We start from the raw sequence: 20,000 nt of genomic DNA on the forward strand, positions 1-20,000 counted from the left end.
ATCCTGTCATGTCATATTGATCAATATAAATCAGTCTGCAGTAATCCTGTCATGTCATATTGATCAATATAAATCAGTCTGCAGTAATCCTGTCATGTCATATTGATCAATATAAATCAGTCTGCAGTAATCCTGTCATGTCATATTGATCAATATAAATCAGTCTGCAGTAATCCTGTCATGTCATATTGATCAATTTAAATCAGTCTGCAGTAATCCTGTCATGTCATATTGATCAATTTAAATCAGTCTGCAGTAATCCTGTCATGTCATATTGATCAATATAAATCAGTCTGCAGTAATCATGTCATGTCATATTGATCAATATAAATCAGTCTGCAGTAATCCTGTCATGTCATATGGATCAATATAAATCAGTCTGCAGTAATCCTGTCATGTCATATTGATCAATATAAATCAGTCTGCAGTAATCCTGTCATGTCATATTGATCAATATAAATCAGTCTGCAGTAATCCTGTCATGTCATATTGATCAATATAAATCAGTCTGCAGTAATCCTGTCATGTCATATTGATCAATATAAATCAGTCTGCAGTAATCCTGTCATGTCATATTGATCAATATAAATCAGTCTGCAGTAATCCTGTCATGTCATATTGATCAATATAAATCAGTCTGCAGTAATCCTGTCATGTCATATTGATCAATATAAATCAGTCTGCAGTAATCCTGTCATGTCATATTGATCAATATAAATCAGTCTGCAGTAATCCTGTCATGTCATATTGATCAATATAAATCAGTCTGCAGTAATCCTGTCATGTCATATTGATCAATATAAATCAGTCTGCAGTAATCCTGTCATGTCATATTGATCAATATAAATCAGTCTGCAGTAATCCTGTCATGTCATATTGATCAATATAAATCAGTCTGCAGTAATCCTGTCATGTCATATTGATCAATATAAATCAGTCTGCAGTAATCATGTCATGTCATATTGATCAATATAAATCAGTCTGCAGTAATCCTGTCATGTCATATTGATCAATATAAATCAGTCTGCAGTAATCCTGTCATGTCATATTGATCAATTTAAATCAGTCTGCAGTAATCCTGTCATGTCATATTGATCAATATAAATCAGTCTGCAGTAATCCTACAGTATGTCATATGGATCAATATAAATCAGTCTGCAGTAATCCTGTTATGTCATATGGATCAATATAAATCAGTCTGCAGTAATCCTGTCATGTCATATTGATCAATATAAATCAGTCTGCAGTAATCCTGTCATGTCATATTGATCAATTTAAATCAGTCTGCAGTAATCCTACAGTATGTCATATTGATCAATTTAAATCAGTCTGCAGTAATCCTGTTATGTCATATTGATCAATTTAAATCAGTCTGCAGTAATCCTGTCATGTCATATGGATCAATTTAAATCAGTCTGCAGTAATCATGTCATGTCATATTGATCAATATAAATCAGTCTGCAGTAATCCTACAGTATGTCATATGGATCAATATAAATCAGTCTGCAGTAATCCTGTTATGTCATATGGATCAATATAAATCAGTCTGCAGTAATCCTGTCATGTCATATTGATCAATATAAATCAGTCTGCAGTAATCCTGTCATGTCATATTGATCAATTTAAATCAGTCTGCAGTAATCCTACAGTATGTCATATTGATCAATTTAAATCAGTCTGCAGTAATCCTGTTATGTCATATTGATCAATTTAAATCAGTCTGCAGTAATCCTGTCATGTCATATGGATCAATTTAAATCAGTCTGCAGTAATCATGTCATGTCATATTGATCAATATAAATCAGTCTGCAGTAATCCTGTCATGTCATATTGATCAATTTAAATCAGTCTGCAGTAATCCTGTCATGTCATATTGATCAATTTAAATCAGTCTGCAGTAATCCTGTCATGTCATATGGATCAATTTAAATCAGTCTGCAGTAATCCTGTCATGTCATATTGATCAATATAAATCAGTCTGCAGTAATCCTGTTATGTTGTATTGATCAATTTAAATCAGTCTGCAGTAATCCTGTCATGTCATATTGATCAATTTAAATCAGTCTGCAGTAATCCTGTCATGTCATATGGATCAATTTAAATCAGTCTGCAGTAATCCTGTCATGTCATATTGATCAATTTAAATCAGTCTGCAGTAATCATGTCATGTCATATTGATCAATTTAAATCAGTCTGCAGTAATCCTGTTATGTCATATTGATCAATTTAAATCAGTCTGCAGTAATCCTGTCATGTCATATTGATCAATTTAAATCAGTCTGCAGTAATCCTGTCATGTCATATTGATCAATTTAAATCAGTCTGCAGTAATCCTGTCATGTCATATGGATCAATTTAAATCAGTCTGCAGTAATCCTGTTATGTCATATGGATCAATATAAATCAGTCTGCAGTAATCATGTCATGTCATATTGATCAATTTAAATCAGTCTGCAGTAATCATGTCATGTCATATTGATCAATATAAATCAGTCTGCAGTAATCCTGTCATGTCATATTGATCAATTTAAATCAGTCTGCAGTAATCCTGTCATGTCATATGGATCAATTTAAATCAGTCTGCAGTAATCCTGTTATGTTGTATTGATCAATATAAATCAGTCTGCAGTAATCCTGTTATGTCATATTGATCAATTTAAATCAGTCTGCAGTAATCCTGTTATGTCATATGGATCAATTTAAATCAGTCTGCAGTAATCCTGTTATGTCATATGGATCAATATAAATCAGTCTGCAGTAATCATGTCATGTCATATTGATCAATTTAAATCAGTCTGCAGTAATCATGTCATGTCATATTGATCAATTTAAATCAGTCTGCAGTAATCATGTCATGTCATATTGATCAATTTAAATCAGTCTGCAGTAATCATGTCATGTCATATTGATCAATTTAAATCAGTCTGCAGTAATCCTGTCATGTCATATTGATCAATTTAAATCAGTCTGCAGTAATCCTGTCATGTCATATTGATCAATTTAAATCAGTCTGCAGTAATCCTGTCATGTCATATTGATCAATTTAAATCAGTCTGCAGTAATCCTGTTATGTCATATTGATCAATTTAAATCAGTCTGCAGTAATCCTGTCATGTCATATTGATCAATTTAAATCAGTCTGCAGTAATCCTGTCATGTCATATTGATCAATTTAAATCAGTCTGCAGTAATCCTGTCATGTCATATGGATCAATTTAAATCAGTCTGCAGTAATCCTGTTATGTCATATGGATCAATATAAATCAGTCTGCAGTAATCATGTCATGTCATATTGATCAATTTAAATCAGTCTGCAGTAATCATGTCATGTCATATTGATCAATATAAATCAGTCTGCAGTAATCCTGTCATGTCATATTGATCAATTTAAATCAGTCTGCAGTAATCCTGTCATGTCATATGGATCAATTTAAATCAGTCTGCAGTAATCCTGTTATGTTGTATTGATCAATATAAATCAGTCTGCAGTAATCCTGTTATGTCATATTGATCAATTTAAATCAGTCTGCAGTAATCCTGTTATGTCATATGGATCAATTTAAATCAGTCTGCAGTAATCCTGTTATGTCATATGGATCAATATAAATCAGTCTGCAGTAATCATGTCATGTCATATTGATCAATTTAAATCAGTCTGCAGTAATCATGTCATGTCATATTGATCAATTTAAATCAGTCTGCAGTAATCATGTCATGTCATATTGATCAATTTAAATCAGTCTGCAGTAATCATGTCATGTCATATTGATCAATTTAAATCAGTCTGCAGTAATCCTGTCATGTCATATTGATCAATTTAAATCAGTCTGCAGTAATCCTGTCATGTCATATTGATCAATTTAAATCAGTCTGCAGTAATCCTGTCATGTCATATTGATCAATTTAAATCAGTCTGCAGTAATCCTGTCATGTCATATTGATCAATTTAAATCAGTCTGCAGTAATCCTGTCATGTCATATTGATCAATTTAAATCAGTCTGCAGTAATCCTGTCATGTCATATTGATCAATTTAAATCAGTCTGCAGTAATCATGTCATGTCATATTGATCAATATAAATCAGTCTGCAGTAATCCTGTCATGTCATATTGATCAATATAAATCAGTCTGCAGTAATCCTGTCATGTCATATTGATCAATATAAATCAGTCTGCAGTAATCCTGTCATGTCATATTGATCAATATAAATCAGTCTGCAGTAATCCTGTCATGTCATATTGATCAATATAAATCAGTCTGCAGTAATCCTGTCATGTCATATTGATCAATATAAATCAGTCTGCAGTAATCCTGTCATGTCATATTGATCAATATAAATCAGTCTGCAGTAATCATGTCATGTCATATTGATCAATATAAATCAGTCTGCAGTAATCCTGTCATGTCATATTGATCAATATAAATCAGTCTGCAGTAATCCTGTCATGTCATATTGATCAATTTAAATCAGTCTGCAGTAATCCTGTCATGTCATATTGATCAATATAAATCAGTCTGCAGTAATCCTACAGTATGTCATATGGATCAATATAAATCAGTCTGCAGTAATCCTGTTATGTCATATGGATCAATATAAATCAGTCTGCAGTAATCCTGTCATGTCATATTGATCAATATAAATCAGTCTGCAGTAATCCTGTCATGTCATATTGATCAATTTAAATCAGTCTGCAGTAATCCTACAGTATGTCATATTGATCAATTTAAATCAGTCTGCAGTAATCCTGTTATGTCATATTGATCAATTTAAATCAGTCTGCAGTAATCCTGTCATGTCATATGGATCAATTTAAATCAGTCTGCAGTAATCATGTCATGTCATATTGATCAATATAAATCAGTCTGCAGTAATCCTACAGTATGTCATATGGATCAATATAAATCAGTCTGCAGTAATCCTGTTATGTCATATGGATCAATATAAATCAGTCTGCAGTAATCCTGTCATGTCATATTGATCAATATAAATCAGTCTGCAGTAATCCTGTCATGTCATATTGATCAATTTAAATCAGTCTGCAGTAATCCTACAGTATGTCATATTGATCAATTTAAATCAGTCTGCAGTAATCCTGTTATGTCATATTGATCAATTTAAATCAGTCTGCAGTAATCCTGTCATGTCATATGGATCAATTTAAATCAGTCTGCAGTAATCATGTCATGTCATATTGATCAATATAAATCAGTCTGCAGTAATCCTGTCATGTCATATTGATCAATTTAAATCAGTCTGCAGTAATCCTGTCATGTCATATTGATCAATTTAAATCAGTCTGCAGTAATCCTGTCATGTCATATGGATCAATTTAAATCAGTCTGCAGTAATCCTGTCATGTCATATTGATCAATATAAATCAGTCTGCAGTAATCCTGTTATGTTGTATTGATCAATTTAAATCAGTCTGCAGTAATCCTGTCATGTCATATTGATCAATTTAAATCAGTCTGCAGTAATCCTGTCATGTCATATGGATCAATTTAAATCAGTCTGCAGTAATCCTGTCATGTCATATTGATCAATTTAAATCAGTCTGCAGTAATCATGTCATGTCATATTGATCAATTTAAATCAGTCTGCAGTAATCCTGTTATGTCATATTGATCAATTTAAATCAGTCTGCAGTAATCCTGTCATGTCATATTGATCAATTTAAATCAGTCTGCAGTAATCCTGTCATGTCATATTGATCAATTTAAATCAGTCTGCAGTAATCCTGTCATGTCATATGGATCAATTTAAATCAGTCTGCAGTAATCCTGTTATGTCATATGGATCAATATAAATCAGTCTGCAGTAATCATGTCATGTCATATTGATCAATTTAAATCAGTCTGCAGTAATCATGTCATGTCATATTGATCAATATAAATCAGTCTGCAGTAATCCTGTCATGTCATATTGATCAATTTAAATCAGTCTGCAGTAATCCTGTCATGTCATATGGATCAATTTAAATCAGTCTGCAGTAATCCTGTTATGTTGTATTGATCAATATAAATCAGTCTGCAGTAATCCTGTTATGTCATATTGATCAATTTAAATCAGTCTGCAGTAATCCTGTTATGTCATATGGATCAATTTAAATCAGTCTGCAGTAATCCTGTTATGTCATATGGATCAATATAAATCAGTCTGCAGTAATCATGTCATGTCATATTGATCAATTTAAATCAGTCTGCAGTAATCATGTCATGTCATATTGATCAATTTAAATCAGTCTGCAGTAATCATGTCATGTCATATTGATCAATTTAAATCAGTCTGCAGTAATCATGTCATGTCATATTGATCAATTTAAATCAGTCTGCAGTAATCCTGTCATGTCATATTGATCAATTTAAATCAGTCTGCAGTAATCCTGTCATGTCATATTGATCAATTTAAATCAGTCTGCAGTAATCCTGTCATGTCATATTGATCAATTTAAATCAGTCTGCAGTAATCCTGTTATGTCATATTGATCAATTTAAATCAGTCTGCAGTAATCCTGTCATGTCATATTGATCAATTTAAATCAGTCTGCAGTAATCCTGTCATGTCATATTGATCAATTTAAATCAGTCTGCAGTAATCCTGTCATGTCATATGGATCAATTTAAATCAGTCTGCAGTAATCCTGTTATGTCATATGGATCAATATAAATCAGTCTGCAGTAATCATGTCATGTCATATTGATCAATTTAAATCAGTCTGCAGTAATCATGTCATGTCATATTGATCAATATAAATCAGTCTGCAGTAATCCTGTCATGTCATATTGATCAATTTAAATCAGTCTGCAGTAATCCTGTCATGTCATATGGATCAATTTAAATCAGTCTGCAGTAATCCTGTTATGTTGTATTGATCAATATAAATCAGTCTGCAGTAATCCTGTTATGTCATATTGATCAATTTAAATCAGTCTGCAGTAATCCTGTTATGTCATATGGATCAATTTAAATCAGTCTGCAGTAATCCTGTTATGTCATATGGATCAATATAAATCAGTCTGCAGTAATCATGTCATGTCATATTGATCAATTTAAATCAGTCTGCAGTAATCATGTCATGTCATATTGATCAATTTAAATCAGTCTGCAGTAATCATGTCATGTCATATTGATCAATTTAAATCAGTCTGCAGTAATCATGTCATGTCATATTGATCAATTTAAATCAGTCTGCAGTAATCCTGTCATGTCATATTGATCAATTTAAATCAGTCTGCAGTAATCCTGTCATGTCATATTGATCAATTTAAATCAGTCTGCAGTAATCCTGTCATGTCATATTGATCAATTTAAATCAGTCTGCAGTAATCCTGTCATGTCATATTGATCAATTTAAATCAGTCTGCAGTAATCCTGTCATGTCATATTGATCAATTTAAATCAGTCTGCAGTAATCCTGTCATGTCATATTGATCAATTTAAATCAGTCTGCAGTAATCATGTCATGTCATATTGATCAATATAAATCAGTCTGCAGTAATCCTGTCATGTCATATTGATCAATTTAAATCAGTCTGCAGTAATCCTGTCATGTCATATTGATCAATTTAAATCAGTCTGCAGTAATCCTGTCATGTCATATTGATCAATTTAAATCAGTCTGCAGTAATCATGTCATGTCATATTGATCAATATAAATCAGTCTGCAGTAATCCTGTCATGTCATATTGATCAATTTAAATCAGTCTGCAGTAATCCTGTCATGTCATATGGATCAATATAAATCAGTCTGCAGTAATCCTGTCATGTCATATTGATCAATATAAATCAGTCTGCAGTAATCCTGTCATGTCATATTGATCAATTTAAATCAGTCTGCAGTAATCCTGTTATGTCATATGGATCAATATAAATCAGTCTGCAGTAATCCTGTCATGTCATATTGATCAATTTAAATCAGTCTGCAGTAATCCTGTCATGTCATATTGATCAATTTAAATCAGTCTGCAGTAATCCTGTCATGTCATATTGATCAATATAAATCAGTCTGCAGTAATCATGTCATGTCATATTGATCAATTTAAATCAGTCTGCAGTAATCATGTCATGTCATATTGATCAATATAAATCAGTCTGCAGTAATCCTGTCATGTCATATTGATCAATTTAAATCAGTCTGCAGTAATCCTGTCATGTCATATTGATCAATTTAAATCAGTCTGCAGTAATCCTGTCATGTCATATGGATCAATTTAAATCAGTCTGCAGTAATCCTGTCATGTCATATTGATCAATATAAATCAGTCTGCAGTAATCCTGTTATGTTGTATTGATCAATTTAAATCAGTCTGCAGTAATCCTGTCATGTCATATTGATCAATTTAAATCAGTCTGCAGTAATCCTGTCATGTCATATGGATCAATTTAAATCAGTCTGCAGTAATCCTGTCATGTCATATTGATCAATTTAAATCAGTCTGCAGTAATCATGTCATGTCATATTGATCAATTTAAATCAGTCTGCAGTAATCCTGTCATGTCATATTGATCAATTTAAATCAGTCTGCAGTAATCCTGTCATGTCATATTGATCAATTTAAATCAGTCTGCAGTAATCCTGTCATGTCATATTGATCAATTTAAATCAGTCTGCAGTAATCATGTCATGTCATATTGATCAATATAAATCAGTCTGCAGTAATCCTGTCATGTCATATTGATCAATATAAATCAGTCTGCAGTAATCCTGTCATGTCATATTGATCAATTTAAATCAGTCTGCAGTAATCCTGTCATGTCATATTGATCAATTTAAATCAGTCTGCAGTAATCCTGTTATGTCATATTGATCAATTTAAATCAGTCTGCAGTAATCCTGTCATGTCATATTGATCAATTTAAATCAGTCTGCAGTAATCCTGTCATGTCATATTGATCAATTTAAATCAGTCTGCAGTAATCCTGTCATGTCATATTGATCAATTTAAATCAGTCTGCAGTAATCCTGTCATGTCATATTGATCAATTTAAATCAGTCTGCAGTAATCCTGTCATGTCATATTGATCAATTTAAATCAGTCTGCAGTAATCCTGTCATGTCATATTGATCAATTTAAATCAGTCTGCAGTAATCCTGTTATGTCATATTGATCAATTTAAATCAGTCTGCAGTAATCCTGTTATGTTGTATTGATCAATTTAAATCAGTCTGCAGTAATCCTGTTATGTCATATTGATCAATTTAAATCAGTCTGCAGTAATCCTGTTATGTCATATTGATCAATTTAAATCAGTCTGCAGTAATCCTGTCATGTCATATTGATCAATATAAATCAGTCTGCAGTAATCCTGTTATGTCATATGGATCAATTTAAATCAGTCTGCAGTAATCCTGTCATGTCATATTGATCAATATAAATCAGTCTGCAGTAATCCTGTTATGTCATATGGATCAATTTAAATCAGTCTGCAGTAATCCTGTCATGTCATATTGATCAATTTAAATCAGTCTGCAGTAATCATGTCATGTCATATTGATCAATATAAATCAGTCTGCAGTAATCCTGTCATGTCATATTGATCAATATAAATCAGTCTGCAGTAATCCTGTCATGTCATATTGATCAATTTAAATCAGTCTGCAGTAATCCTGTCATGTCATATTGATCAATTTAAATCAGTCTGCAGTAATCCTGTCATGTCATATTGATCAATTTAAATCAGTCTGCAGTAATCATGTCATGTCATATTGATCAATATAAATCAGTCTGCAGTAATCCTGTCATGTCATATTGATCAATTTAAATCAGTCTGCAGTAATCCTGTCATGTCATATTGATCAATTTAAATCAGTCTGCAGTAATCCTGTCATGTCATATTGATCAATTTAAATCAGTCTGCAGTAATCCTGTCATGTCATATTGATCAATTTAAATCAGTCTGCAGTAATCATGTCATGTCATATTGATCAATTTAAATCAGTCTGCAGTAATCATGTCATGTCATATTGATCAATATAAATCAGTCTGCAGTAATCCTGTCATGTCATATTGATCAATATAAATCAGTCTGCAGTAATCCTGTCATGTCATATTGATCAATATAAATCAGTCTGCAGTAATCCTGTCATGTCATATTGATCAATATAAATCAGTCTGCAGTAATCCTGTCATGTCATATTGATCAATTTAAATCAGTCTGCAGTAATCATGTCATGTCATATTGATCAATTTAAATCAGTCTGCAGTAATCCTGTCATGTCATATTGATCAATTTAAATCAGTCTGCAGTAATCATGTCATGTCATATTGATCAATTTAAATCAGTCTGCAGTAATCATGTCATGTCATATTGATCAATATAAATCAGTCTGCAGTAATCCTGTTATGTCATATGGATCAATTTAAATCAGTCTGCAGTAATCATGTCATGTCATATTGATCAATTTAAATCAGTCTGCAGTAATCCTGTCATGTCATATTGATCAATTTAAATCAGTCTGCAGTAATCATGTCATGTCATATTGATCAATTTAAATCAGTCTGCAGTAATCATGTCATGTCATATTGATCAATTTAAATCAGTCTGCAGTAATCCTGTTATGTCATATTGATCAATATAAATCAGTCTGCAGTAATCCTGTTATGTCATATGGATCAATATAAATCAGTCTGCAGTAATCCTACAGTATGTCATATGGATCAATATAAATCAGTCTGCAGTAATCCTGTTATGTCATATGGATCAATATAAATCAGTCTGCAGTAATCCTGTTATGTTGTATTGATCAATATAAATCAGTCTGCAGTAATCCTGTTATGTCATATTGATCAATTTAAATCAGTCTGCAGTAATCATGTTATGTCATATTGATCAATAGAAATCAGTCTGCAGTAATCCTGTTATGTTGTATTGATCAATATAAATCAGTCTGCAGTAATCCTGTTATGTCATATGGATCAATATAAATCAGTCTGCAGTAATCCTGTTATGTCATATGGATCAATATAAATCAGTCTGCAGTAATCCTGTTATGTTGTATTGATCAATATAAATCAGTCTGCAGTAATCCTGTTATGTCATATGGATCAATATAAATCAGTCTGCAGTAATCCTACAGTATGTCATATGGATCAATATAAATCAGTCTGCAGTAATCCTGTTATGTCATATGGATCAATATAAATCAGTCTGCAGTAATCCTGTTATGTCATATGGATCAATATAAATCAGTCTGCAGTAATCCTGTTATGTCATATGGATCAATATAAATCAGTCTGCAGTAATCCTACAGTATGTCATATGGATCAATATAAATCAGTCTGCAGTAATCCTACAGTATGTCATATGGATCAATATAAATCAGTCTGCAGTAATCCTACAGTATGTCATATTGATCAATATAAATCAGTCTGCAGTAATCCTACAGTATGTCATATGGATCAATATAAATCAGTCTGCAGTAATCCTACAGTATGTCATATGGATCAATATAAATCAGTCTGCAGTAATCCTACAGTATGTCATACTGAAACAGTATTTTTCTTTTATGATACTGACACAGTGAAGAGCTTTTTTGGGCCTGTATCTGTGTAAAATCATCATGTTTGATTATTGACTATTTGAATGTGGAGAGAAAGCCTCCTGGACCACTGCTGTGTGGATGAGCGGGTTGGTTGTGACTGGACAGAGAAAACATCCCAAGAAAAGGTCAAATAAATGTTTCCAGTGAGCACAGGATATCAAGAGAGGAAGTAATCTTCACTAGATTACCTCAAGTTCACAAACATTCAGATATCAAACTGAAAAGATCTCCTTAAATTTACTATTCCTCGTGTGCTTCCGTTCCGTTCAATCTATGACTTTGAATATACCGAATACCTATTCACACCAATAAACACACATTTCAATATACCGAATACCTATTCACACCAATAAACACACATTTCAATATAAAAAAACACACATGGAAGGGAACAGATTTTTTTTTAAATTGTGTGTAACTACAGTTTAGTGTAACACACTATGGAGGTACATCAGACAAAGGACCAAGGACAAATTAGAGATTTGACTGCTTCATATTGTATTTGTTATGCGTGTGCGAGACAGACAGAGACAGAGACAGAGACAGAGACAGAGACAGAGAGAGAGAGAGAGAGAGAGAGAGAGAGAGAGAGAGGGAGAGAGAGAGAGGGAGAGGTAAACTGCATATATCTGCATATATTTTGTGACGCCTGTGCTGGTTTGAAAAGTATTTTGATGGGGGGCGCTGTCCTCAGATAATCGCATGGCCTGCTTTCGCCGTAAAGCCTTTTTCAAATCTGACAACGCGGCTGGATTAATAAGAAGTTAAGCTTTTAAATGATGTAAGACACTTGTATGTTCATGAATGTTTAATATTACAATTTTGTCATTTGAATTTGGCGCTCTCCAGCTTCACCGGATGAGGTCGGGATCCGCTAAGAGGTACCTACAAAAATAAAATGAATTTAAACAACTGGAAATAACAATATAGAAAAATACATGTAAATGCACATATGTACACGCACGCACACACACACACACACACACACACACACACACACACACACACACACACACACACACACATACACATACACACACACACACACACACACAAATACATACACAAAAATAAATAACAAATATCACAACATACTATCCCTCCCCTCCCACACCCTCTCATAAACCCCTGTTGGACAAAACTCTTACTCAATCAATCAATCAAGCAATCAATCAAATGTGTTTATAAAGCCCTTCTTACATCAGAAACTAAAACCCCAAACAGCAACAGAAATGCAGGTAGAAGCACGCCGATCAATAGAAGGCAACTGCTGAAAAAAAAGAAGTAAATTAAAAGCTGCCATCTCAAGGAAAAGGTATCGGCCTCTCAAAGGGTATACAGTGTTTTTCTAAGTGTAGAGAAGACATTGGATCTTTTAACCAAGCTGATACAGTGGGAGGTGTGGAAGATTTACAGTTTTGTAAACAAGATCTGCAGGCAATCTTTGAGGGAAACCAAATTCCAGAACGTCTCAGGCATCCTCTATCAGCAGCCCTGTAGCACAGCTCTGACCTGGCGTAGAGAGGACAGTCTGAGGACTATTCTAATATTATCTGGAGTGGCTCTGGCCTCTTCCCGCACCCTTAATCAGTCCACTACACCCTTAATCAGTCCACTACACCCTTAATCAGTCCACTACACCCTTAATCAGTCCACTACACCCTTAATCAGTCCACTACACCCTTAATCAGTCCACTACACCCCTAATCACACCACTACACCCTTAATCAGTCCACTACACCCTTAATCAGTCCACTACACCCTTAATCAGTCCACTACACCCTTACTCAGTCCACTACACCCTTAATCAGTCCACTACACCCTTAATCACACCAATACACCCTTAATCAGTCCACTACACCCCTAATCACACCACTACACCCTTAATCAGTCCACTACACCCTTAATCAGTCCACTACACCCTTAATCAGTCCACTACACCCTTAATCACACCACTACACCCTTAATCAGTCCACTACACCCTTAATCAGTCCACTACACCCTTAATCAGTCCACTACACCCTTAATCAGTCCACTACACCCTTAATCAGTCCACTACACCCTTAATCAGTCGACTACACCCTTAATCAGTCCACTACACCCTTAATCAGTCCACTACACCCTTAATCAGTCCACTACACCCTTAATCAGTCCACTACACCCTTAATCAGTCCACTACACCCTTAATCAGTCCACTACACCCTTAATCAGTCCACTACACCCCTAATCACACCACTACACCCTTAATCAGTCCACTACACCCCTAATCACACCACTACACCCTTAATCAGTCCACTACACCCCTAATCACACCACTACACCCTTAATCAGTCCACTACACCCTTAATCAGTCCACTACACCCTTAAATCAGTCCACTACACCCCTAATCACACCACTACACCCTTAATCACACCACTACACCCTTAATCAGTCCACTACACCCCTAATCACACCACTACACCCCTAATCACACCACTACACCCCTAATCACACCACTACACCCCTAATCACACCACTACACCCTTAATCACACCACTACACCCCTAATCACACCACTACACCCCTAATCACACCACTACACCCCTAATCAAACCACTACACCCCTAATCACACCACTACACCCTTAATCACACCACTACACCCCTAATCACACCACTACACCCTTAATCAGTCCACTACACCCTTAATCAGTCCACTACACCCTTAATCAGTCCACTACACCCTTAATCAGTCCACTACACCCTTAATCACACCACTACACCCTTAATCAGTCCACTACACCCCTAATCACACCACTACACCCTTAATCAGTCCACTACACCCTTAATCAGTCCACTACACCCTTAATCAGTCCACTACACCCTTAATCACACCACTACACCCTTAATCAGTCCACTACACCCTTAATCAGTCCACTACACCCTTAATCTGTCCACTACACCCTTAATCAGTCCACTACACCCTTAATCAGTCCACTACACCCATAATCACACCACTACACCCTTAATCAGTCCACTACACCCTTAATCAGTCCACTACACCCTTAATCAGTCCACTACACCCTTAATCAGTCCACTACACCCTTAATCAGTCGACTACACCCTTAATCAGTCCACTACACCCTTAATCAGTCCACTACACCCTTAATCAGTCCACTACACCCTTAATCAGTCCACTACACCCTTAATCAGTCCACTACACCCCTAATCACACCACTACACCCTTAATCAGTCCACTACACCCCTAATCACACCACTACACCCTTAATCAGTCCACTACACCCTTAATCAGTCCACAACACCTTTAATCAGTCCACTACACCCCTAATCACACCACTACACCCTTAATCACACCACTACACCCTTAATCAGTCCACTACACCCCTAATCACACCACTACACCCCTAATCACACCACTACACCCCTAATCACACCACTACACCCTAATCAAACCACTACACCCCTAATCACACCACTACACCCTTAATCACACCACTACACCCTTAATCAGTCCACTACACCCCTAATCACACCACTACACCCCTAATCACACCACTACACCCCTAATCACACCCCTACACCCTTAATCACATCACTACACCCCTAATCACACCACTACACCCTTAATCACACCACTACACCCCTAATCACACCACTACACCCTTAATCACACCACTACACCCCTAATCACACCCCTACACCCCTAATCACACCCCTACACCCTTAATCACACCCATACACTCTTAATCACACCCTTACACCCGTAATCGCACCCCTACACCCCTAATCACACCCCTAATCACACCACTACACCCCTTATCACACCACTACACCCCTAGTCACATCACACCACTACACCCCCAATCACACCACTACACCCCTAATCACACCACTACACCCATAATCACACCACTACACCCTTAATCACACCCCTACACCCTTAATCACACGCCTACACCCCTAATCACACCACTACACCCCTAATCACACCCCTACACCCCCAATCACACCCCTACACCCCAAATTACACCCCTACACCCCTAATAACACCTCTGCACCCCTATTCACACCCCTATTCACACCCCGAATCACACCTGAATCACACCCCTGATCACACCACTACACCCCCAATCACATCTCTACACCTCTCATCACACCCCTACACTCCTAATCACATCTCTACAATACTAATCATACCCCTACACCCATAATCACACCCCTACACCCCTAATCACATCTCTACACCCATAATCACACCCCTATACCCCTAATCACACCCCTACACCCTTAATCACACCCTTACACCCCTAATCACATCCCTACGCCCCTACACATCTACACCCCTTCACCCCATACACCTCTACACTTCTACACCTTTACAAAAACCTCTACACACCTACACCTCTACACTTCTATACCCCTACACCTCTACACATCTACACCCCTTCATATATACACCCCTACACCCCTACACCTCCACACCTCTACACCCCTACACCCCTTTACCCCTACACCTCTACACCACTACAACTCTACACCCCTTCACCCCATACACCTCTACACTTCTACACCTTTACAAAAACCTCTACACACCTACACCTCTACACTTCTATACCCCTACACCTCTACACATCTACACCCCTACACATCTACACCCCTACACCCCTACACCTCCACACCTCTACACCCCTACACCCCTTTACCCCTACACCTCTACACCACTACAACTCTACACCTCTTTACCCCTACACATCTACACCCCTACAACTCTACACCTCTACACCCCTACACCACTACAACTTTACACCTCTACACCTCTACACCTCTACACCCCTACACATCTAAACCTTTACACCCCTACACCCCTACACCACTACAACTCTACACCTCTACACCTCTTTACCCCTACAACTCTACAACTCTACACCTCTTTACCCCTACAACTCTACAACTCTACACCTCTTTACCCCTATAACTCTACACCTCTACACCCCTACACCTCTACACCCCTACACCTCTTTACCCCTACACCTCTACACCACTACAACTCTACACCTCTTTACCCCTACAACTCTACACCTCTACACCCCTACACATCTAAACCTCTACACCCCTACAACTCTACACCCCTACACCACTACAACTCTACACCTCTACACCTCTTTACCCCTACACCTCTACACCACTACAACTCTACACCTCTACACATCTACACCCCTACACCCCTACACCCCTTCACCCCTACACCTCTACACCTCTACAATAACCTCTACACTCCTACACCTCTACAAAAACCTCTACACACCTACACCTCTACAAAAGCCTCTACACCTCCACACCCACAGCCCCTCACTCTATGACACTCTAAGCCCCCCCCCCCCTACTACATTCTGCCTGTTGATATTAGGGACACTACAGTATACATATTATATATATATATTTATATACCAGGACAACAGAAGCCTCTGAAGACAGTCTGACAACTTATGGCAGAGCACTTCTGTTACAAGCTTTAAATTCACCTGTCTCGATTTATACTCCACATAATACCATATTGAGCACCACAAGTCTCATAGTTCTCCCAGACGACCAGTACCAGATTCCCCCGGGAATCACAGCGGCCAGACATGCTTAATACCCACCCACCATGTCATGTCAAGGCTAGAAGCCGTGACTTCATATCGAGAACGACTAAAAACCTTCATGGTGACATCTCCCTGTCCCGACAGGCCTTCAAATCATCACTGCTCTCTGTGGCTGATGGGAAAAGATCCCAGAGTCCAGTTCCTCTGACCGCACAGGAGAATAGTAGCTACTGTATGAAGCAGAATAAAGCAGACTATAGCTTCACTCTCGTATCATCTGAAAACCTATAAATATCCTGCATGTAGGATAAATGAAACTAGAGGAACGTGTATATTTCCGTCACACGTCCCTACAGACAGTGTTTCATCTACCCACTAACCCAGACAGCCCTGCTCCCTTTCCCTCTGCAGCCCTACCTCATTGCAGTGATGCCCAGGACTCGGACTGCAAGGCACGGTCTGGCAACCAACGACAGCCCCAAATCATCCACCGGCACTAAGGTTGCATGGCAGTGTTGTAATTCCTGATGGCAGCACTACTGAACTGTCTCTCTGTCGCCGGCTGTGTTCTCTCTCTCTGCTGCTTTCTCTCCCGGCCCGTCTCACTATCGGAGCTCCTTTCTACTCTTGCGTTCGTTTTCGTGCTCTGCTGAGCTCTCCCTCTCTCTCTCTCTCCGTGCTCTCGCTCTCTCTCTCTCTCTCTCTCTCTCGCTCTCACTCTCTCTGTGTTCTCTCCCTTTCTCTCTCTCTGTGTGCTCTCTCTCACTCACTGCACTCCCTCTCCCCCTCTTTCTCTTTCTGTTCGCTCTCTCGTTCTTTCTTTCTGCGCTGCCCACCTCCCACTTCTCACTCGCTCCCTCTTCCCAACTTGCTCTCCTCCATAGCTCTGTTCATTCTGCTTTACTTCCCCTTCTTCTCTTCCCAGACACCCAGTATAGCAGGATTGATGTGCTCTAACCTTGGGGACTGCTGTTTTCAATTTAGGCCTGCTCCTCTCCCTGCTCTTCTCCCTGCTCCTCTCCCTGCTCCTCTCCCTGCTCCTCTCCCCGCTCCTCTCCCTGCTCTTCTCCCTGCTCTTCTCCCTGCTCTTCTCCCTGCTCCTCTCCCTGCTCCTCTCCCTGCTCTTCTCCCTGCTCTTCTCCCTGCTCTTCTCCCTGCTCTTCTCCCTGCTCCTCTCCCTGCTCCTCTCCCTGCTCTTCTCCCTGCTCCTCTCCCTGCTCCTCTCCCTGCCCCTCTCCCAGCTCCTCTCCCTGTGCTGTCCTCTCTCCAGTGAGAGTTACAGAGGGCACTACTACACCAGAGACGCTGACCCCATCTGGCCTCCACAGAGACGACGGGATACAGAACTCTCTCTCTCTCTCTATCTCTCTCATATTCAAGGGGCTTTATTGCCATTTGGAACATACAGGTTGAAGTCGGAAGTTTACATACACTCAATTAGTATTTGGTGGCATTGCCTTTAAATTGTTTAACTTGGGTCAAATGTTTTGGGTAGCCTTTCAAAAGCTTCCCACAATAAGTTGGGTGAATTTCAGCTCATTCCTCCTGACAGAGCTTGTGTAAATGAGTCAGCTTTGTAGGCCTCCTTGCTCGCACATCCTTTTTCAGTTCTTCCCAAACAATTTCTATATGATTGAGGTCAGTGCTTTGTGATGGCGACTCCAATACCTTGACTTTCTTGTCCTTAAGACATTTTGCCACAACTTTGGAAGTTTGTTTGGGGTCATTGTCCATTTGGAAGACCCATTTGCGACCAAACTTTAACTTCCTGACTGATGTCTTGAGATGTTTCTTCAGTATATCCACATCATTTTCCATTCCACATGAAGCCATCTATTTTGTGAAGTGCACAAATCCCTCCTGCAGCAAAGCACCTCCACAACATGATGCTGCCACCCCCGTGCTTCACGGTTGGGATGATGTTTCCTCGGCTAGCAAGCCTCCCCCTTTTTATCCAAACATAACGATGGTCACAATGGCCATACAGTTCTATTTTTGTTTCATCAGACCAGAGGACATTTCACCAAAAAGTATGATCTTTGTCCCCATGTGCAGTTGCAAACCGTAGTCTGGCTTTTTTATGGCGGTTTTGGAGCAGTGACTTCTTCCTTGCTGAGCGGCCTTTCAGGTTATGTTGATATAGGACTCGTTTTACTGTGGATATAGATACTTTTGTACCTGTTTCCTCCAGCATCTTCACAAGGTCCTTTGCTGTTGTTCTGTGATTGATTTGCACTTTTCGCACCAAAGTACGTTCACCCCTAGGAGACTGAACGCGTCTCCTTCCTGAGTGGTATGATGGCTGCGCGGTCCTATGGTGTTTATACTTGCGTACTATTGTTTGTACAGATGAACGTGGAACCTTCAGGGGTTTGGAAATTGCTCCCAAGGATGAACCAGACTTGTGGAGGTTTACAATTGTTTTTCTGAGGTCTTTTGATTTTCACATGATGTCAAGCGAAGAGGTTTGAAGGTAGGCCTTGAAATACATCCACAGGTACACCTCCAATTGACTCAAACATTGTCAATTAGCCTATCAGAAGCTTCTAAAGCCATGACATAATTTTCTGGAATTTTCCAAGCTGTTTAAAGGCACAGTCAACTTAGTGTATGTAAACTTCTGACCCACTGGAATTGTGATACAGGGAATTATAAGTTAAATAATCTGTCTGTAAACAATTGTTAGAAAAATGACTTGTGTCATGCACAAAGTAGATGTCCTAACCGACTTGCCAAAACTATAGTTTGTTAATAACAATAAATATGTGGAGTGGTTGAAAAATTAGTTTTAATGACTCCAACCTAAGTGTTTGTAAACTTCTGATTTCTACTGTATGTTAATTTTGCCAAAGCAAGTGAAGTAGATAATAAA

At 37.9% G+C, this 20,000-nt stretch overlaps 1 protein-coding gene across 8 annotated transcripts in view; it reads right to left on the reverse strand.

The window, feature by feature from the left end:
* Nucleotides 1–20,000, reverse strand: part of LOC110491155 (extracellular sulfatase Sulf-2) — a 280,821-nt gene that overhangs the window by 90,295 nt on the left and 170,526 nt on the right. For 3 of the 8 annotated variants that reach the window (XM_090203822.1, XM_090203820.1, XM_090203818.1), the window contains exon 1: nucleotides 17,546–18,415. The exons of the other annotated variants lie outside the window; for them this stretch is intronic. The gene's annotated coding sequence lies outside the window, so the exon portion shown is untranslated. Of the gene's footprint in view, nucleotides 1–17,545; nucleotides 18,416–20,000 lie in introns of those variants that run through there. 8 annotated transcript variants of the gene reach the window in all.

Source organism: Oncorhynchus mykiss, chromosome 16 (assembly GCF_057628025.1).
Source record: "Oncorhynchus mykiss isolate SJ-2025 chromosome 16, ASM5762802v1, whole genome shotgun sequence".
Classification (NCBI taxonomy): domain Eukaryota; kingdom Metazoa; phylum Chordata; class Actinopteri; order Salmoniformes; family Salmonidae; genus Oncorhynchus; species Oncorhynchus mykiss.